The 13051-nt window shown below is 40.4% G+C and overlaps 1 protein-coding gene across 2 annotated transcripts in view; it reads left to right on the forward strand.

The window, feature by feature from the left end:
• Positions 1–13051, forward strand: part of NOX4 (NADPH oxidase 4) — a 107119-nt gene that overhangs the window by 71811 nt on the left and 22257 nt on the right. The window lies entirely within an intron of this gene.

The following is a 13051-nucleotide window of genomic DNA, read 5'->3' on the forward strand; positions in this document are numbered from 1 at the left end:
ACATGCTTTTGGTGTGAAGTCCTACGGCAGAGCTGTCAGGGAGCAGCCACACTTGCACTGAGCTTTGCAGTCTTTCAGCGGTGTCAGGGAGAAGCAGACGTGCTTTGCAAGTGTGCCCAGCTGTCAGCAGGGAGGTGGTGGCAGAGTGCAGACGTTAAGTTGCCTGCATCAGTGTCTGGTGGAGCTTTGTTTCACTTGGCACTGTGTTGACATAGGCAGATGTTTTGTCAGGCTAATCCCCGCACTTGTCTTGTGGGATTCCATCATTTAGGGTGACAGATTCCCATGGGTTTTAAAAGGCTCCCCTCTGGAACATTTTTTTTCCTGCCCTTCTTAGGTTTATAGATACAGGCAAACCAAAAGAGAAATGTTGTCTGTTTAGGAGGTCTTGCATGTATAGAGTATCCTGGACAAAACCTCTTATTCTCTCAAGTGACATAGCTGAATGAAACAATGAATGCTCCTTGTTATATTGGTTAAAAGAAACAGTCACTTTCAGCTAAGTCCTGAGAAGAGGCAGTGAAGGGGGGAGAAGGTGAAGATGACAAAGAGCTGGTCCTCAAATTAACCGTGACCAGAGTGAGCGATGAAAGAAGGATAGTGCAGGATGGACAAAGGGAGAAGGAAGAATGAAAGTCTGGAGCTAATCCAGCAATGATAATGGAAATAAGCAAAGTTATTTATTTTAGTGATTATTTCCTGAAATACATAAGAAGCCAGTGGAGCTAAGTGTTAAATACAGCTCTTAAAATCTGATCATATGAATTTTCTGGAGAGCAGGTAACAAATAGAGGGGCTGAGTGCTGAAAACCGGTCACCTCCTCACTGTGAATTCTTGAAAGGAAAAGCAGTCAAAGGCGAAATCCTGATTCTTAAAGTGGTGAAATTATTCATTGACAATATTTCAAAGGGGAGATAGGATTTTCCTGGATAAATCTCCCTGAAATTATTGTTTGCATTATCTATTGCCACTGTTTTACTGGAATACTATGAACGTATGATATATGAAACTCTGGGGGACACCTAGGTGGATGGACTGGTCTACTTGTTTCACTAGTACTTCTGTTAAATATTATTTTTCTCCTCACCCTTCAGAGCACTGGAACAGTTATATTTCCATGGCAGCAGAACACTTTGCTTGGCTTAGATGTTTTCATTTATGGTATAGATGCTGTCAAACTGGTCTGAGAAACTAGTTTATTATCCTTCCTCAAAGAACAGACTTATTTCTATATAAATAATTTCTGAGGTGTCTGACTTTCCATTTCTTTATATTCAGTTTATTACTAGCATTCTTGGCAAGTACAGCCTACTAGCAGTATTACACATTGTCAGATCCATGAGTGAGCGAGTGCCTATTGCCCTCTGTTCAATGGATACTTCAGGCCTTTGAAGACCATACAAAAACAGCTTATATTGTGAAGCTCTACTATTAGAAGTTACAGTGGCCTTGCATCCCAAAATGGTACATGTTTTCAGACATATTACTTGGTGTGATTGACTGATTCCTCTAATACACAGAATCAGCCAAACTTTGGCACCTGAGTTTGGCACCTAACTGAAAGAGAAGTTTGCATATCTTCTAAAAGCAATAGATTTCTGCTCATAGCATCACTGATTGGTGCAAATTTGCTTGCATGTTACAGAAATTTATCATGTGTTATAGTTTACTTAGAAGCCGGTTGAAGACTATTGACGTGTCCTAGGTTCCCTAGGGGTTGTCTTTCAAGTGAAATGTTTGTGTTCAGCAAGGCAGAAAACCTGTTCATCTTCATAATATGTTTTGTCTTATTCCCATGTCAGTGTTTGTCCCTTCCGTATGCTCATTTTCATTGAAAGGTCACTTAACAGAAACGAAGGTAGTGAAGAGACTGATCTTATAAATCAGTGTCCCTTCATTGACTTCATCTGAGCAATGGCTGGATGTACTACATGAGGACCTGAGAAGTAAGACCATTTTAATGAGACATTGTCGTGGGGCACAAGGTGGAACTTGCAATGCTTAAGGAAATCCTAAGAATATGGAAGGTAAAAAATAGTTTTAGTAATGACTTAGCTGAATAGCATGACTAAGCAAGGCTTAGTAAGTAGAAAAGACAGAAGTTTGCACATAGTAAAGAGACATGTCCAAAGGAAGGAGATTGGATAGGAAGATGTTCTGCATTTCTCAGGATATTCAGAGTCATAGTAATAAATATTAAAGGCTAAATGAGCAAACTGTAATCCATCGATTTTTGAAAGAAATAGAAACTTTGATGTTCTGGCCTGTTCTTGTACATTTATTATATTACAACCTGAACTCTTTCCCAGGGAACAGAAGGATAATACTGAGGAAGTGATTTCTCAGAGATGATGTCTGAGCACTGGAATGGCTGGAAGAAGTTTTCTAGAATATGCATACATGTTGCTCTGGATTTGCTGGGGTAAATGTGTCAAAGAAACGTGCTTTTTACTCCTGGTTTATGAAGGCAGAAATACAGGGTCTTTTATGTGTTTGCCTGGGTTTATTCTGCTGGTCTTGGCTTAGCCAAGGAGCAAATACCTACTCTGGCACATGGAGGAGATTATAGAGAGCTGATTTTACAAAGACTGTTTGTAAAGCCACATGGCACATCACCTTGAATTCTTTAACTTAGTACTGTGTGTCCACAAATAGCACGGCATCATGAGCGTCATCTTTCATTATGGCCTGTGGACTGAGATGCAGTCCTATGCACATTGGTACAGCATCCATCCATCCAGCCCAACCTGCAGTATACATCCTCTAACTTTTCTTTACAAGGCTGCAGATGGAGCTTGCTTTTTCTTACACTTCACTCACATCACAACATAACTGTGTCATGGAACACTTATAGTTATTGGGGAAGAAATACAGAATTATGTTCTCCTGTAAATACCTATAGTAGTTTCATCATGAAACATATTACACTGCACATAGTTACAGGTTACTGAACTAGCAAGACCAGTCTAATCCAGGCAAGTCTTTTCAATACCTCAAGTGACTGTCAGAGGATGAAATGCATGGTTCAGAAACCAGACATCACTAGACTCCCACATCCACCTCATTAGGAAACCCACCCATCCACAGAGAGAAATGCTGTGAGGAGAAAAATCTGTCTGCTAGCTGACATAAAGCCATCACCATGTCCATGAGGATTCGCATTCCTGAAACTAAGAATAAACCTGCAGCTGTGGGCCGCCAGATGGGTTGGGGCACATAGCTGCTTCCAAGTGTACCCGTGTGGGAAGAGCCTCTGCATGTGAACCAAATCACAGACAGACTTGCAACTTGTCCCTTTGCTCCCTCTGTCCGTGAGCGTGCTGAAGTCACCAAGGTGAGTTACCCCAACACGACCAGACCCGTCAACAAACTAAACTTGTTGCAGTGAATCTTATCCCAGCTCATTACTTTGACAGTGATCATTGTAGCTCCTATATCTCATAAAAAACACTTCACTCTTAGCGCATTTCTGCAGGAGCTTTTCTCATGCTGGTGTTAAGCTCGTGCTTTCCTAGGTTGCCCACTTCACTGATGACATTCCTGATGGATATGATATTTATCATATCCATCGTATATATGATATTTTATCACATGGATTCACTCATAAAGCGCAATAACTCCTGAAGTGCTGACACAGGCTACAGAGGATTGCTCCTGAAGAAGACACTACCATAGTCATTAATAGGGCTTGAGGGTCCAGCACGTGACAGGGTGGTTGGTCTTAGCAGCAGGGGCACAGGTTGCTCCATCCCACCAAGTCTTGGTCTTTTCCTGCTGACTCCACTCCACTCCTGACTTCCTGTGCTGTGTGCACAAAGGAAGGATGTACAATTGGCTTGTAACACCAGAGAAGTGTCTTTGGGGCCTGATAATGTCAAAAACTAAAATTAAAATTAAAAAAAATATATAAAAAAGAAAAAAGGAAATAACGGAAGTGATAAGAGAAGTGAGAAATTAGGTTGGTGGGTGAAAAAGGCAGGAGGGAGGCTGACACTGCACAAAACATCACTTGAGAGGGATGTGCCAGAAATGCTGCTGGCGTTACAGCTTTTTAGCAAATTTCTCTGTATACAAGTGACTTGACAGTTCAGCTGTACTTTCTATTTTTGAGATATTAATGAAATCCTCAAATACACATGTGGGTTTCTGAAAGGGATTATTTGCTTCTTTTTTTTCCCCCCTTCAGAAATATTTTCAGTCTTCCTTCTTATCTTCTGTGGGTTTGGTGGAAAAGTTCTTGGATGATTCACAGATTTTAAGAACAGAAGGAGCTGTTATGTTCCGGCTAATTTGAGTCCCTTCTTAACATAAGCCGTAGAGCATTACCAATAATCCCTGCAGCAAGCTTCTGGTTCCAGCGGAGCATGAATTTAGAAAGACATCCAGTCTTTAAATTGAGATGTTAAAAACTGGAATATTCACAAGCCTTTAGATCAGCTTGTTCCACTTGTCGATTACTTCACATATGTATGACATTAATTTCTTTAACTTCAGTTCCCAGTCTCTGCCATCTCACTGTGCCATTTGCTGCTAGACAAGAAAGTCCTGTACCATCTGAAATGACATATCCGTGCAAGAGTCTGGAGGTGATTTAAAAACTTACCCTTCTGTTAGACAAATAAATAAAACTTTTTTGCAGGGTAAAGTTTACTTAAAAAGTGTTTCTCAAATCATTTGGGTTTTTTTTTTAAAACCTTTCCAAAGTTTTATTTTCATTTTTACTTTTATTTTTATTTCTATTTTTATTTTTACTTTTTTATTTTTTAAGCATGGGCAGGAATTAGAAAAGTGTTTTTGTTACTGTTCCCATAATGGACATATAAAGAAAAAACAGCACTTCTTTCTTGTCAAATAGAAAGACAATGTAAATTGAGTACTTTAGTATTTTTTAAATGGAGTGATAAGGTGTTGAACTTGGGAGAAAAAGAGATGAACTTAGAACCTGGCAGGTATAATGAAATAACAGAGTATTCCAAATACATTTACTTTCCCCCACTCATAAACTTACAAACCTTTCTCTGGCATATATTCTTAGTAAATTAAGGTAGACTTCTGTATGCACAAAAATACTGGTCATTTCCATGTCACAAAAGAAGAAAAAACACAGGATCTTGATTTTTATATATATATGTATCTTCAAATACAAATTTTTGAAGGTCATCTTTGAAAAGCTGTTGGAAGTTTCAGTTCAAACAAGGCCAAATGGTGTTACTCAATTCTCATCATGGAGTAGTCTAGACAAATAGGCAGCAGAAAGTTAGTGCCCTAAACCATTGTGCCATCTGGTTCCCAATTGCTACTCATTTTAATGGTAATGGATCTGTAAGGGACCTGTGCCAACCTACTACAGCTTGAGATCCGAGCCAAGAAACTGGTAATGTTTCATAAATAATACCCCAGGAATAAAACTTTTATCTTATTTGTAACTGTCTTGAGAACATATTTCTTTTTGGAGGAAAATAATTTGTGTCTAACTAGAGAAAGTAGTGAGTTATGGCTTCTGGAAGTGATGGTGCTCAGACAGTGCCTTCCCCCTGAAATTCAGATTTAAACATACACGAGAGCAGCTAGCAGGATCGTGGCCTAGAAACCCAGTTCAGTTTGCATTAGAAACAAAGGCAACATCTTCTTTGGTGTCCAACAAGGGGAAAAATCATGACCTATGTTTTCATCACTCAGTCTTCGTTGTAAAGGCAAAGCAATCTTTAATCTTAAGAGGTGAACTTTCACAGAGTGAATTTTCTATAAAAGGCTTTCTGTGAAGTGTTTTACAAATGATGTTCTCTTACAGGGGAGAAAACATGGCATGGGACTCTGATGTGAGTTACCAGTGTCACCCAGGAGGAACTCTCCTGCGGACGACACCAGAAGTAGAAATCAGGTCTTCCATAGTCCTTTCAGTTTCATGCAATTTGCTCTCTCATCTAAAATAACATCTATCCTGTTTTCTACTGCAAAAACACGTGGCCTGCCCATATTGTTGAAATCAGATGGGAAAGTGCCAAGTGAAGGAGTCTTTCAGAAGTGCCCACACAAGCACTTTAAATGCTTTGTGTAGCATTGTACATTAAGCATGAAAATTACTGGTTTTGAAGCTCTCCAGGATTAATTTCAAAATACAGGCTACAAGCTAACCATCTCACCAGCAGCACTGAGCCCTCATATTTGTTTTTTAGTGGGACTTACAGTGAGGATAGAATGGTTTGGGTTGGAAGGGACCTTAAGATCATCCAGTTCCAACCACCTGCCATGGGCAGGGACACCTTCCAGTAGACCACATTGCTCAAGGCTTTGTCCAACCTGGCCTTGAACACTGCCCAGGGATAGAGCATTCACAGCTTCCTTGGGGAGCCTGTTCCAGTGCCTCACCACCCTCACAGGGAAGAATTTCTTCCTTCTATGTAATCTGAATCTCCCCTATTTAAGTTTTAACCTATTATCTCTTGTCCTATCGCTACAATCGCTGTAAAGAGTCCCTCTTCAGCAAACTTGTAGGCCCCCTTCAGATACTGGAAGGCTGCTATGAGGTCTCCACGCAGCCTTCTCTTCTCCAGGGTGAACAGCCCCAACTTTTTCAGCCTATCTTCATAAGGGAGGTGCTCCAGCCCCTGATCATCCTTGTGGTAAGATGGGGTTATCTTTCTGAGTTTCCAGACCGTTGCAAGTTTGAGCTCCAGGACAAGAAGACCTCCTGTCATTTTCTTGTTATGTGGGACTATTACCAAATGTTAAGAACAACAGTGGCAATGGGGTAAAGGCTGGTAGCTGTTTATAAAAAACAGCAATCATGTCATAGGAGTAATCATGGCACTAAGAAGGCAAGTATTTGATCTAGATTTTGGTGAAACCATAATGGAAATGGAAAGAAAGAGGACATAATTCATATTGTGCACTACGTGTTTGGGCTAAGATCCTGCAGAGACTCGTGGACACATCCACATAATATCAAACAAGACCAAGTCATTATCATGAACTATTTAGGACTACACATTAAACTCAAATGTGAACACCAATTCCTTGAGAGGGGGGCCATATTTGTTTAGTGTATCTGTGCCCCAGTAACTTCTAGTACAAAATAAAGACAGACTGTTCTGTTTTCAAAGGCCCCAATTCAAGTCTTGACATCACAGAGTGAACCAGTCCACTTAAAATCAAGGGGAATTTTGTCGCTAACATCAACAAATCTCAGACCTGGAATCTAAGAAACTTTGAAGGAAGTACAAATCTTTCATATGTAGAGAAATGTGGGGGAAAACCCATATCCTCTGAGAGATCTGTGCAGAAACAAGCAAAATCGAAGCTTCATGTGCATAGATACTCTCTTTTAAGTACCAAGCAATCTAGAATGCAAGTTTAACTTAGGTCTGTTTATCATAGCATAGTTGTGGCTCATTAGCAGTCATGAACTGTTTTATGCAAAACATTGCAAAGCTCCCAGTTGAGAAGGGGAAAGGGTTGACTGAAAATAAAAGGCGCCTAAAACTTTAAGAATATTTGGGAGATGAAATCATTGCTTTCTTCAAAGTGAGTGGTGAAAGACGAAACATTACAGCTGTTCCTCATTCTTTTTGGGAGCATGGGCGTGATTCTTGGTAAAGCCTGTTGACTTAATTGGTATATACCTGCCTGCTGCTGAGCAGCATTGTGAGACTTTGGGGAATTATCTGCTACCAGATGTCTTGAAGGATGTTTTTTTACGCAGCTCAAACAAGTTATAGTAGTTTGATGCAGAAATTATTAGTGAAGCTCTTTGATTCATTATGCAAGCATTATGTTGACCCCATCTGCCCTTACCTCCAGCTTTATCACAGTCTTTTATAAATATTGCTTTTATTAGTTTAAAAATTAATTTTACAATTACCATAGTTACAGAAATTCAAGCACCAGATTCTTAAAAAAAAAGTGCTAAAAAGTTGTGGTTGTTGACAGTAGTGACTTCCTCCTCGACTCTATGGATAAAAGGGAACAGCATCTTTCATTCACTCCCATACACCTACCTGCGCATTTTTGGCCCCATGCTTTCAGTGAGGGACTCAGGAGGCTGTTTTCTTTTGTAGAGCCTGTTAAAGGAGGCGGCATCTTCTGTTGGTGTTCTGTTAGTCTTACTGCAAAGGGAAAGTGGACAATATTGTGCCCCTAAAGATATGAAAGAAACTGGAGGGAAAAAGGATTTGCCTACCATGTTATCCTTCATATTTCATATAAGACATAAACAAAACCTGCATTTCCTGGTCTATAAGGAGGGCAGAAATTGAGCAACACTCATTGCTGTTCTGGCCCTTCCCCGGCAGGGTTTGAAGAAGCAAGTAAGCTGTTCTTTAAGCATCTCAGCAGTACCACAAGTCACTCTTCATGTTCTTTAATACTGCTGCTTCCGCTGCAGTAGCAGAGCAAGTGTATGCTTGCAAGAGCACAAGCTTTGAAGCTGAAAGAGACAGTTATGATATTCTAGTTTTGCATAAAATGAGCAAGGATAGCTTGTTCTTATCAAGACATGAGCCTAGATTTCAGTTTTAGCAACTGGAGTCTTCAGTTCTGAGTGCTCTTTAGTATATGTGAGGGAGAAGCTTCACATTTCTTTTTTCATGTAACACATTGGATTTTAAGCTCTTGTTGATAAATAGGGGCAGCAAGAGGCCCACAGTGATCTAATAGGTGTCTACTATCTCTTCTGAGAAATGGGTAGGAGATCGGGGCTGTGGGATGCCAACTGAACCACTCAGAACTGAGCATCCATCCCCAAGTAAGCATGTATGTCAACCCCATTTCATGGAGGAACATGTCTCAACAACTGGTCTAGAACTTTACTCTGAAGTCTTAAAAACTGGCAGCAGTAGAAAATCCATCTCATCCTACAGTATGTTATGCCAGATGTTAATGATCCTCAATCATAGGGACTGATGCTGGGAGGTTGTGCCCTGTAGGCCAAGCCTAGCCCCAACGAAAGTTCTTCTACAGCCACATCAAGTGGTTTGTAAGAATCACAAGTACTTTTGAACATCCAGACAGCTAGCAGCTGGAAAACATTGTTAGCAGCTGCAGAATAGCAACGGCCCATGGTATTAGCTGCCAAATCCTTTCTGCGTGTTGCCTAATCAGCTAGCTGAGGCTGTTCATGAGCTGAATTGGAGACTAAAGTAGATAAGCCCTAACACAAAAGCTGTTTGAATGGAAGATATGGACTGAATTGTTGGATGGTGAAGATAAATTGGGTGATATTCAGAGTTCCTGGTGGTTGCTTTTTAATAGAAGAATTTTTTTGGCCTACAGATTAGTCAGAAAATTACCGGTCTGAGCATCTGCACCTAAAGTGAGGCATTACATGTGTTGAGTAACTAGCAATGCTTTTCTTTGCTATCATGAACGTAGTGACAATTTTCTTTGCCCAAAGCAATGAGAGAAGCTGTGTTACAGGCACCAGCCAGAAAGAAAAGACACTAAAATAATTTGCTTTAGAGGTTTATAGCATTCATGTAACACTTTGCTTTATGACTTAATTATCTGTTGCTGTCAAGGTATCTTTGTAGTACAAGATTTAAATTAAGTTTGTGTATGGTTGGAACTCATTTAGAACCAAACTCTGCAATGAACTTCCCTCATTCCTCTGGGAGCTTGTGTAAGGCAAAATAGCTGCAGACTCTAAAAAACCACATGGGAGCAGGGTCAGTCTTCCTACCCCAAATCCACTTGACCAGTACAGTGACTTGATTCTACAACCGATACAGTTGGCAGTGTGTTCTCTGTATTCTGTCTGGTTCCAAACAGTACTCAAAAGTGTCTAACGAAAGCCTGATCACTTCTGAGGAATGAGATCTGGCTTTCCTCTGTGTGGTGCCTTGTGATGTTACGTAAAGAAATTACAGCTTTGTATTTCCCTTCTCTGTATACCATGTCTTTAAGGCTTAAAATAGGTTTTTTGCTAGATTGTTGTTGGTGATCTCTAATACTGCAATGTTTAAGGTATAATTACTTCCTCTTTTAGACAAATCACCAACACATTGAATTTCTTTATTGTATTGATTTCCTTCTTCTAAACAAATACTGAAGGCCTTAAAATAGCTTAAATTATCCTCTTTACATAGATAGCTGAAGCAGGCATTTATTTCTAGTATTTTCTCCAAAGCAAAGGTATTTGCATCCCCTCTCAAAAGAGTTGAAAGCTGTTTGTAGCCATACTTTTTATTTCTGCCATACTTTTTATGTTGTTAGGGAAAATTGAGCAATGGAAGTGGTCAGTGACGATTTATCCATCACATGGTGCTGTTGTTACCAGAGCAAGCGCAAAGCAGAACTAGTTGCAGAACTGGGCCACACATTTTGTTATGCTTCATCCCCAGATATGTTTTCCGTATGAATGAGGCAAATCATGTAGCTGTAACATTATCTTGTGAAGGAGTCATAGACATCATGTTCTGGGCATTTGGGCACTGTGAAGATGAAACCCTGTGATCTTTATAATATACAAGTGTATCTCCTGCCACTGCAGTTTTCAAGGGAAGCAGTTCTAGGGTTTCAGATGATCACTCCATCACTTTGAAGTGTGTTGCAGAGATCCCACTCACTTTGTTGAAATCTAGGAAACTGGCACTTCGTTCAAGCTGGTGTAAGATAAAATCTGGTAGAGTTATGAAACTAACTCAGGCTTTCCATATTTTTTTAGTATAAGCTGCAAGAAAGACTAGAAAGTACCAAAATCCATGAGTTAGGGCGATACAGTAGGCAATTCAGTGGTTGTGTCAGTGTTTCTGAGTGAGAAGGGGAAGAGCTGCTGTTGTGAAGGATGGCAGCTGATCTAAGGAGTGTAAAAGTCACTGGTTACATGTTTCAGCTGTGTCCAAGTGAAATGCTATGCTGCTTTCCATCCAGAAAGAGCAAAGTCTGTGTGAAGGGCAATCATTACATGCCAGCCTCTCTGTCAGCACTGTTTTGTTTCAATGAGGTGGCATGAAGTTTTGCTTCATCTGTCAGCCCTAACATAGGTGAAACTTACTGGTGAACTGAAGAAGAAAAGACTCTTTAAGAAAAGTTTGGTTTCTGAACAGCTTAGAAGGCAGCAAGGATGCTGAATATTGGGTGGTCTGAGCAGGAGGGTGAAGGGAAGGGGGCAAGGAGAACAGAAAGGAAGAAACATTAGATGTAGCTTTCTGTTTTGTGCACAGTCCACACATTACAGGGAGAAAGATACCTTAATTCAAAAGAACAGTTTTACCTGTAGGATCAGCAGAGGATCTTGTTCAGCTGCGCAGGGCTCTGATCGTAGGAAGAGCCCCAGGGCTCTTCTGTGGCAGGCAAGTGATACTGCTATTGATGAGCAACTTGAGCTGCGTCTTGTGTAGGGAATGGGGGGTTAGGAATTTCTTGCTAATTTGTTTGCAGATTGCTGTGTCCCCAGGAGAAAACAGGCTGTGAGTTTGGAGTCTCCAAGGCTTCTTTCACCCATGGTGCCATTAGCATGCACTCGAGCATCTAATTCCAAGCAATAAGTGCAGCAGAAGGGATGTCTCCTGGGGCTCAGCCCCTGCTTCCCTCTTTTAGGTCAGCACGTGCAGCACTTCTGAGATAAGGAACTTTCCTAGCTCTCACTGTGCCATCTGCAGCAGCGCTTTGCTTTTTGAGTGCCTTTTTGCGTATGTGTCTATATGCATTTTGCCTTCATGTTATTAGATGGAAGTTAATGGCTGTGTAGTGGTTGATGGTTAACTTCTTGTTTTCTTGGTGCAAATTTGCACTACAATTAAGGAATCCACTGTAAGGGATTGCAAACAGCAGTTGCTGAAATTTGAGCTTGCTCTCTCAAGTAATTTGATAGCAAAATAAAGCAGGTTGGCTGCAAGCAACAATAAAGAGCATCACTGGAGCTTAAGAAATCCATTTATCTCTGGATTGGCTATGCCAGCTGTACATGGTCAGATGAACTCCCCTCACTGAATTAGCTTTGTTGGCAGTTATTTGTCCCTTCACTCAAGATTCTGGCACCAGTCAATAGCATCTGCACCTTGTGGAAATGTTTTGGCAATTAAAAGCCAATTAAATTTGGCTTGTTCCCCTGTTCCATCCTTCTTATGACATCCAAGAAGAAACCTCATGACTGAAATATTTAGCATCTATGAAGAAAACAAAAAGGGTATCTTGATTTTTAAGAGTCTGGGGTCTGCTCCTCTCTGCACTGAAGGCCCCTTGAAGAATGAAAGTTTAAAGGATATTGCACCATAAAACTTGTTCACAGGAAAAAAAACCAACAAAAGGGCTGCAAGTCATGTATGGTTTTGTTATCATTGGGTCACTGGTGGTAAAAAAAAAAACCTGTGCACTCAAGTGTTTTGGCACTGTTGAGTAAAGTTGACCAAACTAATGAAATGAGATTAAAAAGGAAGTAACAGGGCTGGTGCCTTTGTCCACAGCCATCTTTACCCTTTCTTTCATTTGTCTTGGCAAACCTTGGTGAGGTTTATGAGCACCATTATAGATGTATCCTTTTAATGAGGTCATTGCTGCAGTGCTCTTCCCTGAGAAATACAACTATTCCTGTCTAACAGGTAGGTGCTGCCACACCATGTCAAACTCACTTGCCCAAATTCTCCTATGGAAGGTGTGGCAGAGAATAGGCTGGATCCTAGCACAGCACCCAAACTGCTGCATTTCATCCTGCATCTTTCTAAAGTTTCTACCCCAAGGGGAAAGTATCTTTTGATTAGGGACCTTTGAGCACTTCCACAATAGGTGTAGCTGTATTAGAAACATATGGTGGTGGTTTAGCAAATGGTTGATGTTTGCAACCATTAGGAAAAAATACAAATGCAGTGTTCAGAATCTCAGAAAGGAACAGGCAGAAAATACTCACTTGTAAGCGCAATTTTTACCTGATAATTTGTTTAAATTAAATTGTTAATTTTTAAACAGAAAGTAAATGGTATGCTGAACACCAATATAATAGATTTTCCATGTCATTTACTTTCCATAGAATGCATACCATAGAATCATAGAATGCTTTGTGTTGGAATAGACCTTAAAGCTCATCCAATTCCAGTCCACTAGATTAGTTGCTCCAAG

The sequence above is a fragment of the Pezoporus wallicus genome, unplaced genomic scaffold (assembly GCF_028554395.1).
Source record: "Pezoporus wallicus isolate ANWC-B61680 ecotype Strahan unplaced genomic scaffold, APGP_CSIRO_Pwel_v1 contig_3876, whole genome shotgun sequence".
Lineage (NCBI taxonomy): Eukaryota > Metazoa > Chordata > Aves > Psittaciformes > Psittacidae > Pezoporus > Pezoporus wallicus.